The sequence below is a fragment of the Zingiber officinale genome, chromosome 11A (genome assembly GCF_018446385.1).
Source record: "Zingiber officinale cultivar Zhangliang chromosome 11A, Zo_v1.1, whole genome shotgun sequence".
NCBI lineage: Eukaryota > Viridiplantae > Streptophyta > Magnoliopsida > Zingiberales > Zingiberaceae > Zingiber > Zingiber officinale.
Genome location: NC_056006.1, coordinates 85,467,719 through 85,492,075, shown reverse-complemented (window position 1 = coordinate 85,492,075; position 24,357 = coordinate 85,467,719). Strand labels below are relative to the sequence as shown.

The window sequence follows — 24,357 nt, the reverse complement described above, 5'->3', positions numbered from 1 at the left end:
AATCAATTGAGCTAAGATAGGTCATACATATTTTGATATCTTGTATTTAAGTATACAGGAATTTAAGAATATAAAAAGTAAAACAAAAAATACAGCAAACTAGAAAGATGAGGAAAAGAGCCGATGGAGAAACTCTAGACATGATCATGTTCATGGAAACTCTTTGCAAAGAAAATCAGATACAAGCAAGAGCTGACGAATTTATTTTGGCTAAAATGGTTGCATCTAGATCCGAAGAAAAGGCTGTTTTTATAGTTCACGACTAAATTAATCAGCAAGAGGTAGAGGAACCATGCATCGGAATCCTGTCGCCGGCGGCGGAGGTAAAGTTGCTTATTGCATCGACCTGCAACGTAAAACAAGTAATAATAAGTTTTATGAGATAATCAATTCAACAAAGTCGTTGTAGTATAGTGGTGAGTATTCCCGCCTGTCACGCGGGTGACCCGAGTTCGATCCCCGGCAACGGCGTTTTTAATTTCATCTTTTTCCCTCAATTTTATTTTTTCCCGTTTTCACTTTTCCGAAATTGCACCAATTAATAACGTAATAAACTACCTTGCTTGAGCAATTGAACCAACTAGATGTGGCCCATTCGGGCCCAATAATTCATGTCGGGCTTTCTTCAACTCATGAGCTTCAATCGACGGAGCAGAAGCTCGACTCCCTGCTTTAGGGCTCACCACAACCGATGGGCGATTCCGGCGTTCATGGTCGACGCAGTAGCCCCGTTGACGTCGCCCAGCTCAACGCTGCCTCCTATCTCGATCCCCACTATTGGTATGGCAGCTTGCTACTCTTCTCCCTCTCTTTTCCTTCGCTTCCTGCCTCAATCTCTGTTCTGACTTCATAGGGACGAGAGGTTCAAAGACTACTCCCACTTCCAACACCTCCTCCGCCCCTTCCTCAATCCATCCCACTCGATAACTTCACCGTGTTCGCTTTCTCACTGGTTCAGGCCGACATGCAAGACCTACCTTTCGGCAGTGAGTCCTGTCCTTCAATATTGTGATCGAGAAAGGCTGAAATGCTCTTTCCATGTATAATTCACTTTTGCAATCTGTATCATAATTGCATTTTCCTGTTTCTTCCACCTTACTTGATTGGTGATATTCATGTATTCATAATAATAAAAGTGATGAATAAAATATATAGAAATATCTTGAAGCCCACGCTAAACGATAGAGAAAAAGAGAAAGGAATATGATATGCACAGCCATTTAAATAGAAAGGATAGCCCTCGGTACATGAATAAGCTCGTATTATATTAGATAGATCTATGTAGTCTTTTTACATTGTAATAGATGTTTCCATGTCTCAAATCATCTGTGATAGTAAAGTCCCATGGTGATCAGAAACAAGAACAAAAATCATACTTAAAGCTTTGCTTGATTGAGATTCACCATAGATTTGGGCTCTGACCGCTTGTCCACCCACTCATCCCGAACCAAGTGCGATTGTTTGTATGCCCAAGAGAGCATGTTGAGAACCTCAGCCCCCTCCAGCTCCTAGCTGTAGGGCACATGTTTAGTGATGTAACAAAGAAGAATTAGAGTTTCATGCTGCACCTGCTTGCCGTAGTAGACTAGCTGGACAAGGTGCCTTGCTCCATCGGAATCAATTATTGTTTGGGGATGAGTGACATGTAGGTAGTTCTTGGTGCATGCGAACTTGGTCAGTGCCACCACCACTTCTCTCATCACGACCATCGCCTTGTCGTCCAGCAGGTGAACCAATGGACCTATGATTCTCATCTCAGTTGCTCGGAATGTCCAGGACAAGTAGTCGAGAGCTATGACACTAGCAATGAGTAGGTCGGTGAACTTCCCCTTTCCACGATTTGGAGGAACTGCTCAATGAAGGCCCTGGATGCTAGCGAATTTGGTTTGAATGCAGACTGACGGAGATCAGCATTGTGCTCGGCCACACAGGCTATTTCCATTAGCGCCATAGTGGAATTGTATCGAACCTCTCCTGTGCCTTTCTCAAGGAGCATGATGAAACAGAGGAGGGCTTGGGATTTGGTGATGCTCTTGCAAATGTTGGTGTTGCCCTTGGTCAGTTGCCACAGGGCCTTGGTAGCCATGGTCTTCAGGTAAGCCGTGGTACTTGGATCCTCCATTTCCCCGACTCAGTTGTCAGAGGTTGACAAAGAATGCTGCTGTGGTTTCTAGGGGAACGATGCGTTGTTGCTGCACTGGTCATCTTTGCCTATCTTGGCGAAGGTGACGGTATATTGAATGAATGACGACCTCGACGGAGGGCATGAGAGGTACGGAATTTATTATTACGAATTAGTTTGCTTATAAAAAATAATAGACATAAAACAAAAGAATGTAATCATACTTGTAATCAAAGATTACATACATTACAATACTAAACGTAGTAATGTAATCAAGATTATATTACATTACAAATTTGATTACATTACAAGCTACATTACATTACATCCAACCAAACGTAGTCTTGGTTTAATTTTAAACTTGTAATGTAATGTAATCTGGAGTATAAAAAGTAGTGAAGTTTTGTAATCTGGATTACAAAGTAAATACTATGTAATCCGATTACATTACGAGGTCACCGTTTAACCAAAATTTAAATATCGAATATGCTCCTAGTCCATCGCGGCCGTCGGTCGGCGACGACCGCCTAGGGGTATAGTCGCCATTCAAAGTTTGGTTAAACAATGACCTCGTAATGTAATCGGCTTACATAGTATTTGCTTTGTAATGCAGCCGGCGGAGGAGGCCAACGACAGCGACCGTTGGTTGCCGCAAGCTCCGGCAGAGGTGCAGCGACCGTCGGTAGAGGTCGCAAGATATTTTTATCATTTTATAATAATACTAATTACAATGCTTATAAAAAATAATTGACAACAAACAAAAGAATGTAATCATCCTTGTAATCAAAGATTACATACATTACATATCAAACGTAGTAATATAATTAAGATTACATTACATTACATTACAAATTTGATTACATTACAAGTTAGATTATATTACACCCAACCAAACGTATGTTTATAAGCAGAGATAACCAATAGATGTATAACATATTTATTTTCATACATCCATTGTGTATCTGTATCGGTTATAATTAATATTATTATTTGCATCACTTATTAAAATAATAATAATAATAATAATAATAATAATAATCTAGGTGAGTTACATTTCATTAGTAACTTCATTCATTTCATTAATAACTTCAATTGAACAAAGTTACTTAATTTCATATGTATTTTCAATTTTAAGGTCAAATAAAATTAAATAGTAATTATTATCTAACATTCTCCCATTTACCTAAAAATTTGATGAAATTAAAACTAAGCATAAGTATGATGCATTATATATAACTTTAAGCATCAAGAAACTCATCCTCTTATAACATCATAATCACTTAGTACAGTGGGACACTAAATTCGGATTATAGTGGTTGTACATTATATAACATACTTTCTTCTATATACCATAAACATCAGCATCCTATCATAATAGGCCTATAAATGAACATATAATTTGATAATGATGTTTCTAGACAATTCATGTGTGTTATAACATACTAATGTGTATATCACAACTAGAAACTAGATATCAGAAATGCATAAGTGAGCTCAGAGTGTCAACTTAATAAATCATTAAAAGAACAACTAAGGTGACATTTGGTTTATGGATTTGAGAATGAGGGAATGGATTCATTCTCAAACCTTGTGTTTGGTTAATGGGAATAGAATCAAGATTTTGGAATGAAACAAAAAAATTTGGGTATAGATGAAACCCACCCCCTCCCTTGGATTTTGATGGAATAGGAATGAGAAAAGGATAAATTTTAATATATTTCTTCAATTTCAGCACTCTCTCTCATCATATTTCTCTCTCCTTATTTTATCATCACATTTTCTCTCAGATACTTTCTCCTTATTCTCTTATTATTCTCTATTATTCTCTCTCTCCTTATTTTCACACTTTCTCTCCTTATTTTTTCTTTCTTTCTTCATTCTCTTCACACATTTCTATTCATTTCACATACTTTCTCTCTCAATTTCTCATCACTTTCTCTCTCTCTCATCACACTCTCTCCTCACTTCATTTCTCTTATCTTTCTCTCTCTTTATTTCTCTCATCACACACTCTCTTTATTTCTCTAATCACACTTTTTCTCTCACACTTTCTCTCTCTCTTATTCTCTCTCATCACACACTCTCACTTTATTCTCTCTCCAGCACTTTTCTCTCATCTCTCTATTTTCTCATCACACTCTCTCTCATTCTCTCATCATTCTTTCCTCACTTCATTTCCCATCATATCTCTCCTCTCTTCATTACCTTTTTTTTCTTCTCTCTTTCATAATACTCTCTCTCTCCCTTCTCTCCTCATTTTTTCATCCTTTCTCTCTTCAATTTTTCCCATCCTCATTCTCTTTCAACCCACTCTCCTCTCTCTCATCATATCTTCTTTCTCACTCTTCTCTTTCCTCATTCTCTCTCTCTCATTTTTCATATCTTCTTTTTCTCTCAGCATTCTCTTCTCACATTTCTCTCTCTTCACTCTCATCCTCTATCATTTTGCATACTCTCTCCTTCTCTTTCTCACTTTCAACCTTCATTATTTTCCTTTCTCTCTCATTCATTTTTTCTCATCTCATCTATTTTTCTCTTTTTCATCTTCGCAACATTAATTTTCTATCTTATTTTTCTGCAAGGGTAATTTTCGAAATTTTTAGATTGAATTGATCATCCCAACTAACTAACACATTTAAGAATGATCACCCATTCCCACTATTCATTCACATACTATGATCTCCAAATTCCTAAGAGAATCATTCCCCTAAGATTCACATCTGTTAATTTAGTTGCAAACATCTAGTTAATAGATCAGTAATCATGAAACACTTTGTTTCTGAACTTGTTCTTTAACTACAAAATATTTTAATTCCATATGCTTAACTCTTCTTGAGTATTTAGCATTTTTTGAGAAGAAGATTGCTGTAAAATTATCATAATAAATTTTTAGTGACTTGACAATAGTGTCGACAATTCCAAGTTCTAAAATAAAATTCCGTAACCATAATGCATGGATTGTGACTTCAAAACATGCCACAAACTTTACATCCATTATAGATAAGGCAATGATAGATTATTTAGCACTTTTCCATGATATTGCTCCTTCTCCAAGAAGAAACAAATAACCAAAAGTGGACTTTCTACTATCGATGCATCCAACAAAATCTAAATCCCAGTAACCAACCATTTTCAAGTGATTAGTTTTTCTGTAGATGAGCATGTAATTCTTGGTGCCTTGAAGATACCTTAAAACTTTCTTAATCAAGATAAGTTAAATCTAAACTTTGTAGAATCTTATTCTTTACCAATCTTTCAAATTTTTCTTTGGACATATGACCTAAACTCTTATGTCATACGAAAGCGGAACTTTCACTAAACATATTTTGCTTAATTCCAATACTTTGGTGCACAGTAAGGATTTAATAAATTTATCATCAAGTTTTAATTTATATAAACGATCAGTAAAAATTATAGAACCAAAAAGTCTTGAATTCTTATATAAATTAAAACAAGCTTTTCCAAAATTAAAATTAAGACCACAAACATTAAGTTTTGGAAGAGAAATAAGGTTCCTTGAAATTGAAGGTACATATAGAGTCTGTCATAGGTATAAATGATAGCCCGTATCAAAGACCAAACGATAAATCCCTATGCCTTTAATCGAAGCCTTCATATGATTTCCCATATATAGGAAATTCTCAATTCAGTTTGTGGTTTTTGTTAGGATCGATTGATGTTAGAGGGGGAGGGGGAGGGGTGAATAGCTCGTCGCGCTCCATTTGCTTGCTTCGGTATTGTTGATATGCAACGGAAAGAACTCAAAACAAGACTCACAATGCTAACACATAGATTTATTTGGTATCCACCTCAAGAAGATGTGACTAATCCATGGATCCACACGCGACACACACTCCACTAATAAAAATAATCTTTCTCGGTAGGTGGAGAAATCTCGTACAAGATTCACACAACAAGATATACAAGAAGAACTAAATACAAGCTAATGCAATAGCAAATCTTACAAGATTTACAGTGAAGAAATCCTAGCTTGCTCTTCTTCTAGCTTGAATACACCTCTTGACTTGCTTAGAAGTGGAATAATACTCCTCTCTAAGCCTCCAAGATCTGGTGTGTGTGTGTGTGTGAGCTCGGTAGAGAAGAACGCGTGAAGATTGGGATCGAGCTGGCGAAGAAGTGACGAAGAAATCACTCGCCAACGACTTTAACCTGCACAACGGTCACATCCTAATCGATTGATTAATCGATTGGGGAGGCTTGAATCGATATGTCAATCTAATCGATTGATCAATCGATTGGGGAGGCTTGAATCGATATGTCAATCGATTCAAAGCACCTCTGTGCTCTACTGGAGAAGGATTGAATCGATCACCCGATCGATTCAGCCTTCATCGTGTCACGCGTGATTTCCTGCTAACAATTGATCGACCGATCGATTGGCGACGCCCAATCGATCGGCTGATCGATTGGGAAGGCTTCTGTGCGCACGATATAAGCTCTCAATTGATCGGCCGATCCATTGGGTTGCTGTTTATCGCAGCGCTCTCCCAATCGATCGACTGATCGATTAGGCTTCGGTTCAATTGATCGGTTAATCGATTGACCACCCTTGACTTGCTTAACTCAAGCTCAAGGGCCCTCCAATTCTAACATTTGGTCAACCGTGACCTATTGGAACACCTCATGCATAGCATCTGGTCAACCTTGACCTGCCGGGACTTCTTCACCAAGTGTCCGGTCAACCTTTTGACCCATTTGGACTTTTCTCCTCGTGCCAATTGTACGGTCAACCTTGATCCACTTAGACTTACCGTTTCGTGCCAAGTATATGATCCTCCATGACCCACTTGCACTTCCTTCCACCAGATGTCCTGTCACCATTGACCCATCTGAATTTCCTCGTGCCAAGTATCCAGTCAATCATTTGGCCTACTTGGGCTTCCCAACACCAGGTGTCTGGTCAATTTTGACCCACCTGGATCTCCACGTGCCTGAATTCACTCACTAGGTCTTTCCATCTGCTTAACTTCACTCACCAGGACTTTCACCTAGCTTCACTCACTAGGATTTTTCCACTACCCGACTTCACTCACCGGTATTTTCACCTGCCTAGCTTCACTCACTAGGTCTTTCATCTGGCTTCACTCATTAGAATTTTCTAATTGCCTAGCTTCACTCACTTAGTCTTTCACCTGACTTCACTCACCAAGATTTCCAATTCAAACATCGAAACCCAAACATCAAGACTCAAGCTTGAGCCAACTCAAGCTCAGTCAACCTGGTCAACCTTGACCCAGGGATATTGCACAAACAATTTCTCACTTTTTGATGTTTGACAATACTTTTAAGTTAAGTCAATCCCATAATCTCAACTTCTTCTTCATGCTAATGCATGAATGAGGGTTTCCTTCATTCTCTCCCTTTCCAAGAGGACAAAACTCCCCTATTGGATAATGAAGGCATATTTTAGACCCTACATTCTCACCCAAACTTTCCTAGAAGGACAAAGGTCTAACTTAAACCCTACATTCTCCACCTATTAGCACACATCAAAAACTCTCCCTCTGAAGAGTTACTCAACGTTGTTCACAACACTATAATGAAGGTCTCATACCCTTCACTGTATCTAATGCTCACCCTCCCCCTAAAGATATGCTCCAACCTTGTGTCATTTCTTGAACAATGATTTGGAGTCCCTAAACCTTTAGGAAACCCAAGAACTTGAAGTTTTGAGGTTTAAGTATCAATATTTGAATGTCAACATCAACCTAACTTTAATCTAATGTTACTTAACCATTTCTCCTTGTTTTCATCATGAAAACTACCCTTAAATGTATATAAATATATTTCACGGAGTTAGTAGTGGTTAAAGGAGCTAAAAATGGCTTAAAGTGCTGAAATTAGACTTTTCCAACCAAAATCAGCTTTTTCAATCGATTGGGTTGGGACTCAATCGATTGAACTTGTTTCAATCGATCGCCCGATCGATTCCACGAGCTACTATTTGCGAAAAAAACTGTGTGAATCAATCCACTGATCAATCCAGCTAGGGTTGAATCAATCAGTTGATCGATTCAGCGAGCTTCTGCTCGCAATAATGCCCTTCTCAATCGATCGGCTAATCGATTGAGCCTACCCAATTGATCAGCTGATTGATTGGGGTTTTGAATTTCTGAAACCTAATTTCAGCCGAAATTCAAAAAATTCCCTAAAAATTCTATAAAATTCTAAAAATCATGAAACTTCTTGTAGACATTATTTAAGGTATATGCTATCATGAAAAAATAATTTTCTAAGAAAATACATCTTATTTTCAAAGATTGAAATAAAATTGGAAACTTGTAAAAACTTCAATATTTCTTCCAAATTTGTGTCTAACTTTTCAATGATGATTACTATCAAAAGATAACCTTCACCAAGGTTTTCCAAAGTATATTTAAAATGATTTTCAAAACTAATTTCTAACCATATTCTTTGGGCTCAATGCACATGACTTGTATATTAGCTTTCCTAATGATTTGAGTACACATAACTATGTGTTTTGATGAATCAAAATTCAAATAGATGCACTAAATCAACATCTTGAGTCTTGTTCATCATTCTAATATCTCACTTGTGTCTAATGTGTACTAACACACATACAAGTCACCTTATAGTCTTTGTGAGATGTAGATTTTGGTTTTGCCCTAAATTAGGGATCATGCATATCTATTTAGGCATTTTTAAAATTTTAAATATCTACCTAGGATGTCATTCATTAGTAAATGTCACTGTCCTTATTTATAAGGAAACTAAAATGATACATAATGACTTATGACATACATTAAAAAGAAATGATTTTCAAAAGAAAATATACTAATGCTACATGATGTATGTATGACATGACATGATATTTTTGTTTGTTTTTCATAATAAACATGAATGCAATATATGATGTCATGGCATATGATGGCAAACAATCATGACAATTAGCATAAATAAAATATACCTAGATAACCTATCTAAGTATCCTTAATCCTTTCTAAATTAAAATCTAATCCTAGATTACCCATATTTTCTCAAGAAAATGCTAAAACCCAACTTGACATTTCTTTTGCCTTTCTCTATTTGTGTCAATTAAAACTAAGTCTAATTTCTCAAATTTTGGCACATTTTGCTCTTACAAAGAGTAATCGATTTATCCTTTTCATTTTCAAAGGTAAACAAAAACCTTGAAAATGTCTCCAAGTGTCAACTTTATCAAGGTTGGGTTAATCACCCTTCCCATTTGGAGTTGAAACTCTCTAAACTCATCTAGGGTGTAGAGAATATGCTCCTCAGAACCTAAAACCTATTGGTGCTCCTTGGATGCTCTAGTTACTTACTAGGGATAACTTCCCTAGATACTTTCCTAATGACCTTTCTAGGCTTCTTAGAAGCCTTGGTCACTTTCTCTAGGTCAACTTTAGGGATTGCTTCCCTTGTGACATTCTTTGTGATATTCTTAGACTTCTTAGAAGTCTTAGTCACATTGGTCTTGACAAAAATACTTCTAGGGATAACTTTCCTTGTATCTTTGATTTGACCCCTAGACCTAGGATTAGTTCCATAACTATATGGAACCCTATGATAAGAAGGAACATCCTTCTTGGCTTTGGGTTTTTATCCTAAACTTCTATGACTATTAGATGGTTCTTGTCTAACTCTCCCTAGGTTATGCTCATTTTGACATTTAATAATATTTTCCATTTTCTTTAGAGTCTTTTCTAATTTATCAAGCCTTGACCTAAAGGTTTGGTTTTCCAACCTTAAATCCTTAGATTTTGATTTTTCTAGATTTCTATGAGCATTTCTATTGTTAGGCCTATAACTAAAATCCTTAGAGTTATTGCCTAATTTGTCTACCTTCCTAGCCTTAGGTGTGGTAGTATTAGCATGATAGGTCATATGATTTTCCTTAATTCTATCATGCTTCCTATTTTCATGATAAATAACATTAAAATGATATAAATTATTTCTAGCATGTTTTTTATCATAGGTCAAAGGAATAGGCCCAATAAATGATACCCTAGATTTTACCTTGGAAGCTCCCCCTTGACTTGTGCTTCCTCCTTTGACTTTGGTCGGCTTCTTCCCTTTAGGACATTGACTCCTATAATGTCCTCTTTGATTGCAAGAGAAACACACAATGTGCTTCTTGCCTTTGAATTCCACGGGACCGACTCTCTTGGGCTTCTCCTTGCCCTTGGATGCCACTTGACCCTTCTTCTTGTCTAATTTTGAACACTTGTTCTTATAGTGCCCTCTTTCCATACAATCAAAGCAAATAATGTGATTTTTATTATTTAATATTGAAATTGTTATGCCTTCTTTGCTTGTAGGGGTGACACATGATCTGCCGTTTGATTTTTCTTGATTTATGGAGGTGGCTCAATCTTCTTCTTCTTCGTTTGACCTGAAGATGGAAGCCTTTTCTTGCTTCGGTGTCGATGAATGATGCCCCCCCTCAATCCTAGAGGTGGAGGCCTCTTCATCTTCATCCTCTTGCATATGAAACAAAGAGTATGCTCCTTTTCTCGCCTCCTTTGAGGAAGCGAACTCACTTCTTGGAAGTTGAGTATCCAATGAGTCACCCTCTTTGGATTCTTCTTGGTTTGGTGCAGCGGAGGGGATCTTATGGAGTTTATCCAATTTACTCTATAGCTCCTTGGCGTCTTCAAATTCTCCCACTTGCTTCAAAATGTTGCTTGGCAATATGTTGACCAATACTTTGGTCACTTTGTCATTGGCCTCACTTCTTTGAATTTGCTCTTGGCTCCATTTGCTTTTTTTGAGAATTTTACCTTTTGAATCTTTTAGAGGTTGAGTCCATAGGGCTAGGAGGGGTTGTTGGATATCCCGCTAACACAAAAACAAACCCTCCTCGAACTCTTTGCTAACACTTATAAATAAATCAACTAAGCAAGAATTAAAAGCATAAAGAAAAAGCGAGGCAAAGTATTTACTTGGTTACAATCGATGTGGTTGTTAATCCAAGGAAGATTAAGCTCAATAAAATCTCCTGCGAGAAACCGTGAGACTACCAGCGAGCGACTAGACTAGAAGAGAGCAGCACCGGATTTACGAGTTCATTCTAAAGCTTCCGGACCAAGGCAATATTTATAGTTTGCGGCGCTGGAAGGGTTCAGGCCCCATGGGAATTAGTGGTCAGCATCCGATTCGTGGTCACGATGCCTGCGGAGCCAGAAAGTCAACAACATTGACTTTTTGCGGGCTCTGTTCGGCCTAGCTTGGGTGATCTCGGCCATCCGGATTAGGGCTTCGTCCGCCCTTCGTTCCGTTCCCGACGGCACTCTTCTTTCCTGCGCATCACGAGTGTCCCTCGTCCCACCGTCACCGGCCACACCCTCCGGACAGCCCGTCTGGCTCCTCCTCTCTGTGCCATCCTCGCTACGTGTCCACTGTCTCACACTTAGACACAAGGGTTAAACAAACGTAGGACCTAATTTAACTTGTTTGATCACATCAAAACACCTTGGGGTTCCAACACAAAGCCTTCCATTAGAGCAAACTATTGTTCTATCTCTATCATAAAGAAATTTTCAATTCTTGATTTCCAAGAATCAAAACTTGTCATTGATGTGAATGGTGGAGGCACCCTTGTGTCGAATCCGAGTCCATTTCGGAATTCCATCTTGAAGTTGAGCCTTTGATGAAGTCTTTGACTTGTTGAAATTTGCTTCAACTTCTTCTCCCTCTAGCTTGTTGTCCTTTCCGGCGATGATTCCGGTGAAGAGCAACCTCGCTCGGATATCACTTGTTAGGATCGATTGATGCTAGAGGGGGGGAGGGTGAATAACTCGTCACACTCCATTTTCTTGCTTCGGTGTTGTTGATATGCAGCGGAAAAAACTTGAAACAAGACTCACAATGTTAACACATAGATTTACTTAGTATCCATTTCAAGAAGAGGTGACTAATCCAAGAATCCACAAGCGACACACACTCCACTAATAAAAACATTCCTTCTCGGTAACTACCAGAGGTGGAGAAACCTCATACAAGCCTCACACAATAAGATATACAAGAATAACAAAATACAAGCTAATACAATAGCAAATCTTACTAGATTTACAGTGAAGAAACCCTAGCTTGCTCTTCTTCTAGCTTGAATACACCTCTTGTCTTGCTTGGAAGTGCAAAAACACTGCTCTCTAAGCCTCCAAGATTTGGTGTGTGTGTGTGTGTGAGAGAGCTCAGTGGAGAAGTGTTGGTTGCTACTCGGAAAACCTAATGGTTCCTCTGTACAAAAATTTTGTACAAGATCTGAACCTTTCCTATCTACCATGTGTTCTTTTAAATTAAACTTGGATCGCCTGCGGAACTTAACACGTTTGATCCCAAGTTTAACTTATATATTCTTTTAGGTTTGGATTTGGAACTTAACTGCTCAACGTTCAATCAAATCACCTAGGTTACAAAGTTGATTAAATATTAATTTCCAAATTTTTCCAGGCAGGCATGGCGAGGCACATGACCTTCTTGGATATGGGAGCAACCTAGATCACTTTTAAGGAAGGTTATATTTAATTTCCTTAAATGACTCTATGTTAACCAAAAGAATAATCAAGCACAAGTTGAAAAGAAAACAAAAGAACACAACATAAAACTAATTCAAATCTAGAATCACATGCCTCTTGTATTTGTATACAAAGAAATAAAACTAGTATAATGCGGAAAATAATTACTAGTTATACCTTTCTTTGTGAACTTTCAATGACCTCTTGATCTTCTACCGATTCTTCTAACCTCGGACATTGTGTGGGCAATGATCTTCCGATGAGAACCACCAAGGCCTTCTTCCTTCCTTCAAGTTTCGAAGCAAAAACTTCCAAAGGATGAAGAACTTTTTCCACCAAGCTCCAGGGATGCAAGAAACAAGCTCCCAAGCTAGATCCGCCACTTCTATGTCTCAAGAGGTGATGAAGTCTCGGCACAAGAGAAGAGAAGAGAGAAGGGAAGGGGAGGCCACACACCAGGAAGAAAAAGAAAGGAAGAAAAGAATAGAGTCATGAAGGCAACCCCTCCCCTCTTTTATAATCCTTGGTCTTGGCAAATAAGGAAATTTTAATAAAACTTCCTTAATTACTTTTGTCATGAAAATAAAAATTATTTAATTAAAATAATTTTCTTAATATCAATGGTTGACCACCTACAATCCTCAAATCAAGGAAAGTTTTAATTAAAACAAGAATTAAAACTTCCTAATTTGTTTCCGGAAATTTATAAAAAATTCTCCAATAATTTTTATCCCTTCATGATTGGTTAATAAAAAAGAAATTTTATAAATTAAAATCTCTCTTTTAAACATGTGGATAATTTTCAAAAGGAAAGTTATCTCTAAAATTAAAATCTCCCTTCAATCTACAAATAAGGAAAGATATTAAATCTTTCTTAATCTTTTGTAACTAAAAGAGAATTTTTAATTTTTAAACTTTCTTTTAATCATGAACATGATTAAAAGGAAATTTTTAAAAATTAAAATCAACCTTTTAATCTACAAATAAGGAAAGAGATTTAGCTTTTCTCTTAATCTTTTGTAAAATCTTATAAAAGGAAAGATTTAAATTTTAAACTCTCTTTAAATCATGTTATCCACATAAGAAAAATTTTAAAATTAAAATTCATTTTTTTAAAAGGCCACCTAAGCTTGAGTTCAAGCTAGACCGCCACATAATTCACCATGAAGGCATCCTAGTCGTCTCCAAGCTAGCTGTATATAGGATGGGTAAGAAGGGTGGTGGTATAGTGGTACTTATAATTAAGAGACTACTAGGGACCAGAGAGGAATTGGTTTTCTCCCGATAAATTACATCCCGGCCTGAACACATCAACTTAATCAATAATAATTCATTCCACTAGAGAACTATTATTGAACCACGAATCCCAAATTATATTTTTTCCCTTATTATGAGTGTATTAGTCTCCGTGTTTAAGATAATGAATGCCCACTAATTAAATGATGACAACTCACTTAATTAATATCTTAGTCCAAGAGTAGTACCACTCAACCTTATTATGATGTGACTAAGTCCACCGAGTTTAACATGACAATCCTTATGAGCTCCTGGGACATTCTCAACCTAGATTACTAGGACACAGTTTCTCTATAATCAACAACACACTATAAGTGATATCATTTCCAACTTATCAGGCTTATTGATTTATACTAAATCTCACCCATTGATAAATTAAAGAAATAAATATCAAATATATGTATTATTATATTAGGATTAAGAGCACACTCCATAATAACGGGGTCCTTGTTCCTTTATAAAGTCGATAAAAAGAAACGACATCTAATGGTCCCAATACACTCTAAAGTGTAAGTGTAATTATATAGTTAAGATAAACTATACCTAATTACACGACCTTCCAATGGTTTGTCTGGTCGTGAGGACCTCATATAATTTATACTGATAACCGACATGATGATCCCTCTGTGTGTAACACCACACACCATGTTATCTACAATATAAATTAATTGAACAACTACATTTATCATAAATGTAGATATTTGACCAATGTGATTCTTATTTCTAGATAAATGTTTATACCAAAAGCTAGACTTTTAGTATACATCCTAACAAGAAGAACACGTGAAGATCGAGATCGAGCTGGCGAAGAAGTGTCGAAGAAATCGCTTTAACGACGACTTTTAACGGTTACATCCATTGATTGATGATAAATCGATATGTCGAAATCGATTCGTAGGCCTACCGTATATCTCGACTGAATCGATCACGATGGATTCACATCATCACTTACGCATGATTTTATCCGACGGCACGACGATCGGTCGATCGATTAGCGATGCCCAATTGATCGGTTGATCGATTGGAAAGACTTATGTACACGCGATATAAGATCCCAATCGATCGGTCGATCGATTTGGTTGTTATTTATTGCAGCGCTCTCCCAATGGATCGGTTGATCGATTGGGCTTTGGTTCAATCGATCGGCTGATCGATTGAACACCCTTGACTTCCTTAACTCAAGATCAAGGGCCTCCAATTCCAACATCCGGTCAACCATGACTTGTTGGAACTCCTTATGCCTAGCATCCGATCAACCTTGACCTACCGGGACTTCTTCACCAAGTGTCTGATCAACCCTTTGACCCACTTGGAGTTTTCTCCTCATACCAAGTGTTCGGTCAACCTTGACCTACTTGGACTTGCCGACTCGTGTCAAGTGTCCGGTCCTCCATGACCCACTTGGACTTCCTTCCACCAGATGTCCAGTCACCCTTGACCCATCTGGATTTCCTCGTGCCAAGTATCCAGTCAATCATTTGATCTACTTGGGCTTCCCAACACCAGGTGTCCGGTCAACCTTGACCCACCTAGATCTCCACGTGCATGGCTTCACTTACCAGGTCTTTCCATTTGCTTAGTTTCAGTCACCAGGACTTTCACCTAGCTTCACTCACTAGGATTTTCCCAACTGGCTTCCTCACTTGACTTTCACCGCTAGTTTCACTAAGTCTTCACCGCTCACAGGGATTTTCCATTTACTAGGTCTTTCATTAGGCTTCACCGCTCACGGGATTTTCCAATTGCTAGCTTCACTCACTGGTTCTTCGCTTGCTCACCGTTCAAGATTTTGGCCCCGCTTCTTCACTAGAACTTCCCTTGCCTAACCTCTAGTTAGACTCCCATCAGTATTCGAATCTCACCTACTTGACTCTTCTTCACATCAAACCGTCAAACCTTAATCGAGGGGAATTGTTCAACAACCCCAATCGAATCATTGGAACCCCAAGGTTATTTTGATATGATCAAAGTTGGAGGTCCGTGATATTTTAACATTGTGTCTAAGTGTGCGTAGCTTGACAAGTAGAGCAAAAGCGCAGTAATCTGGTGACCGGGAACTCACGCGTGTCCGGAGTTGGTGTCCAGGGCAGGCACGGGAAGGAGGCGAAGGTGAGAACGGAGCCGATTTGCGAGAAGAAGCGACTGGGTGAAGGAAGTGCTCTCGAATGCCAAATTGGATGGGTGAAATCTCCCAAGCAGCTGGGAGCCAAGTGCCACGGAAAGGGTCCAGCGGTAGGTGGGACCAAAAGTCAACTAAGTTTGCTCGGGCGCCTGTAACTCGCTTGATCACGCTTCGCTCATGATCTGGGATAAAATTTTCTCCCGTGCTAGAACCCTCTAGGCGTACCAACCAGACTATAATACAACCTTGTCCGAGTCTAAGTAATTTTGCATTCAACACTTGCGCTTGTTAGTTTAGTTTCTTTTTGCTTTTTATTTTTATGCTATTTCTCGTTTCAAGGAGATCTTTTAGTGTGATTCATTCCTGATTAATAACCTCCCGATTGTAATCAACTCAAGTCTGTGAGCCTTCTCTTTAGTTTATTGCTTTTTATTTAATTATATGCAATTGTTTAAGTTTTCGAAGTTATTTTTGAGTTTGTGTTTTGTTAGGGCTATCAACCCCCCCTTCTACATATGCCCATTGTCAAGGATTAAACGATAAGTCCCGACAGCTTCCATGGAACTTACACTCTATTCCAATGAGAACCAACTTCTCATTTGGTCTTATACTTTTAATTGTAAAGAATCTCTGCATTATATTGGATACATGAATAATAGCACCAAGTATTATGAGGAACATCAATCAAATTTGATTTGAAACAAACATAAGTTTTTAGTATACCTTTCTTTTTGAACCAAGTCTTGAGTTTAGGGCAATCTTTCTTATAATGTCATTCTTTCTTATAGAAATGACACTTGTCATTATTGTGTTCCTTTTTATCAGCCTGAGGAGCTTTAATAGGCCTTTTCTTTTTCTTAAAACTTTTAGCTCTAGCTTTTAGTGCTTTACTAGCTTCTTGAATAGTGAAATTGATAGAATGACTTCTCAAATTCTTAAGTATATTTTTCTCTTGAATAAGTCTGTTTATCAATTCATTAACATTCCATTTTTCCTCAATAGTGTTATAGTTAATTTAAAAAGCACCATATTCAAGAGGTAATGATTTCAGAATAAACTGAATTAAGAAAAAGTCATCTACCATTATTCTTAAAGTTGTTAATCTTGTTGTAATATTAGTCATCTCAATGGTATGCTCATACTACACGACCTATCAAACTTTATGATTGTGAGTTGTTCCATTAATGTACCAATGAGTGATTTATCAATAAAACGAAAATGTTCTTCAACAAACTTCAAATATTCCTTTGTATTTTCTGTTTGTGGAATGATAGTCTTAATGTTGTTTATGATATTCATTTGCATAAATATAAAACTTAATCTGTTAGAATGTTCCCATGTTTTATATTTTGACTTTTTTTCCTCATGGCTTGAATTAGTAATAGCAGTGGGATTTTCCTTTAATAGTGCTAAGTCAAAATCCAATACACCTAAATAAAAATTACCTTGCTCACTTCATTAAGAGAAGTTCAAACAGTTAAACATAGTGACAGAAGACTCTTGCGAATGAAGAGAAATTGTTGCAAATAAGGCATAGATTCAAATAAAATATTAGAATATCATTACAAGGAAATAGTGCTTCACAAACATATTTTTAAAATGAAAATAAAATCTATTTTAAATTTTAGTAAATTATAAATGGATTTGTTATGAAATTATTAATCTGTTTCATTTTAAAAAAAATAATATAGAAAAAAAATTAAAACAAAATTTAAAATAAATTAGAAACAAAATCTATAAATAAAATTTTATAAAAAAATAAATATGGAATAACAATGGAATTTGATACAAAATTTTATTTATTTATAAATCTGTTTTAAAATATTTTAAATAGGAAAAAATATTTTTAACTTATATAATTTGAAAAAAAAATAATAATTAATTATAAAAATATTTTATTTTAATTCATTAAAAATCCTAAACCTTTACATTTTCTCCTAAATTCCACATGGCGCATCACTATTCCCAAATCGTGCACGTGATCTTCTTCTCTAGTAACAAATCACATGTCATGATCTTCTTCTCCGGTCCCAAATCACACACAGCTCCAAGGTAGGTGTGACTCCACCCAACGCAATCTTCTTCTCGTTGTCCCAAAATCTGCGACTGATCGCATGGAGGTGAACCTAAGAACGCAATGGTCCTTCACGTCTTTGAGAAATGCGATCTTCTTCTCAATTAGACTCAATTAGTTTTCTAATATAATATATATTTTTAGAGAATGATTTAGCTTATTTTATTTATGAAAAGTATTTGTATATTTTTTTTAAATGTAGAAAATATGTCTACTATTAGTAATTGGATGTGACATAAAAAGGATCGATGATGACGGGTATCTTCATCATGGATTTATTAAAGAGGTCAAAGGATTCTTGAAGTTTATCTATAAATATTTGACATGGGTTAGTGATAACAAAATTAGATGTCTATATAATTAGTATCGTAATAGAAAATTTTTAAAGAAAAATGATGTTCGTTATAACCTCGTTAAAAATGGGTTCACTCGTGGTTTTGATTTGAATGGCGCAAGTTTTTAAGTAACTCTTGTTAAACTCAAGTCACGTATCTATTCTATTGGCTTATATTCTTGTTGATTCTTCTAATAGATACTTCGAATATTTTAAGTTTAACAAGAGTTCTATTTTAGTTACGTTCTTGCTGTGAACTTCATTCTGTTGGGTTCGGAGCGCAGCGGAAGACATATAATAAATCATGGATCTTTCGTGGTACATATAGTTTTGCACAAAATTATATAAAACATACCTCGAGTCCTCGATAGGTGTGAATAATATCACGGACAAATAAGGAGAAGCCCACGTGTGACTCCTCTATCACGCACAGATCACGATCATTGACACGATCCGCTAGGTGCTAGCCACTTGGAAGTCTTGCCACCATGATCTCCGTGGAAGACGAAGACAAGGAGAAGACGAAGGAGAGAATGAAACTTGACGAATCTTCCGAGGATGACTATTTATAGCTTCCAAGGAATACGAAGAGTTAAGTCTTCAATTAATTCATCATTTATGATCTTCATTAATAAGGAAGATGAAGAGTTATAGGCTCCATAAATTCTTCATTTATGATCTTCATTATGATAACTCTTCAAATTCTTCATTAATCATCATTATGATGACTTTTCGAATTCTCCATTAATCATCATGATTATGGTTATTCGAATTCTCTCTTCTTTGTATCAAATAAATCCATATTTGATCTTGATCTCGACCCTTCGATACCTTGTTCATGTTCACGTATACATACCCTCTAGGTTTTATATAACGAAGCGCGCAAATCCATACACGTATCAAGGTAACCGCTTCAGCAACAGTTTTAGCCACCCAACGCGATAAAATTAATATCACCATAAACCTGAAACTACTATGAACTGACATCGTAATTCAATCTTCATCTAAAGCCATCCTAATTCGATACATTATGCATCATTATCAATTAATTGTTTTATTTGGGATTTCCAAGATATATAGACCTTCTTGAATGATAAATCATTCCTCCGCATATGGATTTTGACACTAATATCTCTATCAAGCGTCAGATGTTAACTCTAATCCAAGAGAGCCGAACTCTATCGACCAACACTATTCCTCTCACGCTACATACGTCACATACTCTATAGACTTCCGTAGATTAATCCCAAAAGTACGCAAATGAACGCTTTTAAGTCGGTTATTCAACTGCTCAAGATCGCCAGCGGTGCTCTCCTGTACCTCTATAGTGAAGTACTGTACAACTTGATATCTTTGCGGGTCCACTATCATCTGCGTGGATAGTTACCTTCCCCCCGTCTATCTCGGTCTCCACGACCTAGGAGGAATTTCAAGGAATATGATGCAAATCTCAATTCGGAATTTAGATATATATTTAGGGACTTTACTTTATCATATATACGATCATACCATAATCATTAATATGAGTATAATATCTTGCTTTACGTTATTATAAATTAATTATGCAAGTACAGTATCGACTTTATGTTTTGGCATGCAATGCACTGTACACCACAATGGAGTGCACCCCTAGTGCAGTCAACTCAATAGGCAGGCTAGTGAGGTCAATGGTTTACGCACGATTGCTAAGGCCGCGAAACACTGGGTCCCTACATCTTGAGCGATGATGATGGTTCCTCACCGCCGCTAACGCTACCAACCCCTAACCAGGTGAGGCATTGATGTCAGACGCGTTGACTCAAGTCATGGCATCGGGTTGCACGACACAGTGTCACGCCGCAGCATCAAGCTGTTGGAAGGAAACACTGATTGGATCTAGGAATGTAGGGAAAGATTTGATATCATCTCACACACAGTGCGATATCGAGTCACTAGTCCTAAGCCTCAGCCCTCATGGTTTGTCCCCTCCAAAGCCTCAAGCCATGGAATATCTTCTTCTTATAAACCCATGATCTTTCCCATATGGACTATGTTTGCAACCTTGCAACACCCCTCAAACAAAGATACCAGCTTCTGTTCGTTCCTACAGACTACTGTCGACATACTGTCAGGGTACTTTCTGCCTAGCGGTACTAGTTCCTTGTCTAGCTAGCCTAGGTGTAACTAGTCCTTCACTGGAACATTAGCGAACCGAGCCCTCAACGTCCGAGCTACCCCACTCACTAGTTCTGGCAGTGGTCAACTGCCTATGCTTTCCTAGTATTGTACACCAATACCAATAAACCATAGCTCTGCAGAATCGGTGGTCAAGTGATCTAGCCACTTGGGCCTGCCTCATGGTTTTGCTTTCGCTCTCCCAAAAGGCCTGCTCTCCCATAGCCAATATATCAAGCTCCATAAACAATGCATGCTCTCAAGGCCTGCCAATGCCTGCCAGGAGATATGTCTCTTAACCCATGATCTTTCATATACGTTCAACCCACATAGAACAACGAACCACTTCACTCCAATTGAGAAGTGACCTCCGCGACAGTCGCCTCCGGATGCTATAGTACTATGCTGACTGGACAACTCTCTTGCTGCTTGAACAATGCTCATCTCCATCGCAAGCAGTGCAGTAAAACACATATCTCCTCCAGTCTGACTGCATGCGATTCTCGATAATATCGTGCCACAAATCAAGGATTCGACTGCCTCCCGACGACTCGCTCCTCCTAAACTAAGAACATGTTCTTTTTCTTTTCTTAGATACTTGAGGATAGTCCCGCAGTCATGACCCCGATGATCCGTGACACTATACCATGCTTACCGCTCAATGCATCACATTCCGTCGAAAGTGCATCATCCGTCGTATCATATCATGGACCCTATAGAGTCCATTGAAGGTATCTTGTCCACTACTACCTCTCTCCTGTGTTCGGACATAGGAAAGATGCACACCATGTACACTTGTAAATCCCTGTGACATCAATCTATTCAGCAGATTTTATCAATGTATACCTTGACTCAACCCTAGTAACATGCTTTGTCTATCTCGGTATATTCTAATACCTAAGACATAGGTTGCATCTCCAAGATCTTTCATTGAGAAACACTCTCCCAACCAAGTCTTGGTAGATTCTAGGCTAGGGATGTCATTACCTATAAGAAGTATATCATCAACATACAACATAAATGACTGTGCTCCCACTAACCTTCTTGTATACACAAGGCTCATCCGGACACTGTGACGAAAAAGAAAATCTTTAATGGCTTTGTCAAATCATACTCCGAGAAGCTTGCTTTTAGTCCATAAATGGACTTTCTCGAGCTATATACATACTTCGATTTTATAATGGAGGTTGTACATATATATCTCTGTAACCTTCCAGGAAGCGTTTTACATCCATTTGCCAAATCTGTAGTCCTTGTGTCGTCATGTTGCCAAATTCTAATGGACTTACAACGGGCATTGAATTCGGTAGGCGATCTGTATGTTTCATCATAGTCAATTCCATGAATCTGCTTGAAACTAGGTATGCATATTTCCATCCATGTCAATCTTTTCTTGAAAATCCATTTACACCCTATGGGTTTTACTGGGCATCGACATCACTCCCAAACTTGGTGTGCGTGATGATCCATTTGATGGCTCATGGCGTTCCATGGCCGGCCATTCCACCTTTCAATCATTTGATCAACTGCCTTCCTCGAAGGACGGTTCGATCTTCACGGTGAGTAGCACTTTCTCATCTCCAACTGCGCTCCGCTCTCCTTGTATCGATTGTATTCTTGTAAGACTTACGGGCGATTCTTATTTTATGGGAGACACTCAGGTAATCGTGCTTGTGGCCTTCTGCCTAATGCTATCAGCCGCTCACGCGTGTAGTAGAGTCTATAATTTCTTCAAGACTTACTTTACTCCCACTATTTTCTTTAGAAATAAATTCTTTTTCCAAGAAAGTAGCATACCCAGCAACAATAACTTTGTGCTCACTTGGGAGATAAAAATAATATCCCATTGTAGCTTTGGGATAACCTACAAAAATACATTTTATGGATCTTGCTGCAAGCTTATTAGAATTTTCATTCTTCACATAAGCATCACAACCCCATATCTTTAGATAAGACAAATTTGGTTTCTTTCCAAACCATAACTCATAAGGAGTCTGATCTACTGTCTTGGTAGGAACTCGGTTAAGTGTGTATGCTGCTGTTTCTAAGGCATAGCCCCAAAATGACATTGGAAGACTTGCATGACTCATCATTGATCTAACCATATCCATGAGTGTGCGATTTCTCCTTTCCGAAACACCATTCCACTCTGGCGTCCTAGGAGGTGTAAGTTGGGAAATTATCCCACACTCTTTTAGGTAATCAATGAACTCTTGGCTTAGATACTCGCCACCTCGATCACTCCGAAGGGCCTTAATCTTCTTACCAAGTTGATTTTCTACCTCATTCTTGAACTCCTTAAACTTGTCTAGAGTTTCAGACTTATGTCTCATTAAGTAGACATATCCATATCTACTTAAATCGTCAGTAAAAGTCACGAAGTAGGTATACGCTCCTCTAGCCTGAACTTGCAATGGTCCACAAACATCACTATGTATGAGTTCTAGTGGTTCCTTTGCCCGTTCACCTATCTTGGTGAATGGCTTCTTGGTCATTTTTCCTTGTAAACACGCTTCGCATGTATCTATGGGCTCTAATTCAAAAGAGTCCAAATACCCATTATTGAGTAGTCTAGCGATGCGTTTCTGGGTTATATGACCAAGTCTACAGTGCCAGAGGTATGTTAAGTTTGAGTCATGTAATTTCTGTTTCTTACTTTCAATACAATAGATCGGTTCATCTAAGTTAAGAACATAAAGACCATTATTCAATGAACCATTCCCATAGAATATATTATTCAAATAAAAGGAACATAACTTGTCCTTGAATTGAAATACAAATCCCTTGGTGTCTAAACTTGACACCGAAATGATATTCTTTGAGAAACTAGGAACAAAATAACAATTTTCTAAGTTCAAAATAAGTCCGCTAGGCAAATTTATTGAAAATGTTCCTACAGCTAACGCAGCAACTCTCGCTCCATTGCTACTCGTAGGTCCATTTCGCCCTTGGACAACGGTCTGCAGTCACTTAGACCCTGCATGTTCGCACAAATGTGAGAACTACTTCGCTAGAATCTATGACCCATGATGAGAGAGCGAGCGACAAAGCGAGAAGATTGCACTCATAAAGATACATCCTTTGGTATTCTTCTTCATGAAATATGTTTTCTTTCTTTTGCCACAATGGAAGCATACATTGCTCTTCTTGTGATTGAGGTGATCCGATCTCCTTTAAGCTTCGAGCTTGATATTTAGGATTCCCTGAGCTCTTGGATTGAACTTCCCTGCCGGTGACTTTGCGCTTGGGCGCTCCACCACCATCCATTGCAGACATGAGGAAGGATTACGATACCTGCAGAGCATCATCAACAGTTCCCAAACTTTCCATGCCCTCATCTCATCATGCCGAGAAATGTTCAACACAAAGGAGTAGTGACCAAAATGCGAAAATGAGGGTGACCCAGTCACGGGTAACCCAAGTCCGGGACAAGCTCGAGCCTCCCCCATGCAGCTGTATGCGATGGTACTGAGGCCCAACAGGCCCAACTTGCCCTTCCAAAGATCGGTGATGGCAGTAGTAAAAAGGCAGTGGTTCGAACGAGGGTTTCTTCTCTACTCTCACTCGCACACTCTCTCACTGCTTGATTCGGCAGTCCTGAACACTCCTTCTCTATGCCGCTCGCCGCCTCCAACTGCGTGAACTCGTAGACTCCTGGGAGAGACAATAATGCATTGCATTGCACATCATCTAAGAATCTCTTGAGAATGGTCCGCCGCAGCATCTCGCTCTCTT

General features: G+C 38.0%; 1 long non-coding RNA gene, 1 other non-coding gene and 1 pseudogene across 2 annotated transcripts; 2 read left to right on the top strand and 1 right to left on the bottom strand.

Moving 5' to 3' along the window:
* Window positions 1-399: 399 nt before the first annotated feature.
* Window positions 400-471, top strand: TRNAD-GUC. Its single transcript has one exon. It is a non-coding gene; the product is annotated as a tRNA-Asp (tRNA).
* Window positions 472-579: 108 nt separating this feature from the next.
* On the top strand, window positions 580-1,086 carry LOC122032594. Its single transcript, XR_006126144.1, has 2 exons — window positions 580-780; window positions 854-1,086. It is a non-coding gene; the product is annotated as an uncharacterized LOC122032594 (long non-coding RNA).
* Window positions 1,087-1,376: 290 nt separating this feature from the next.
* LOC122031530 lies at window positions 1,377-2,122 on the bottom strand (annotated as a pseudogene).
* Between the last annotated feature and the right edge of the window lie 22,235 nt (window positions 2,123-24,357).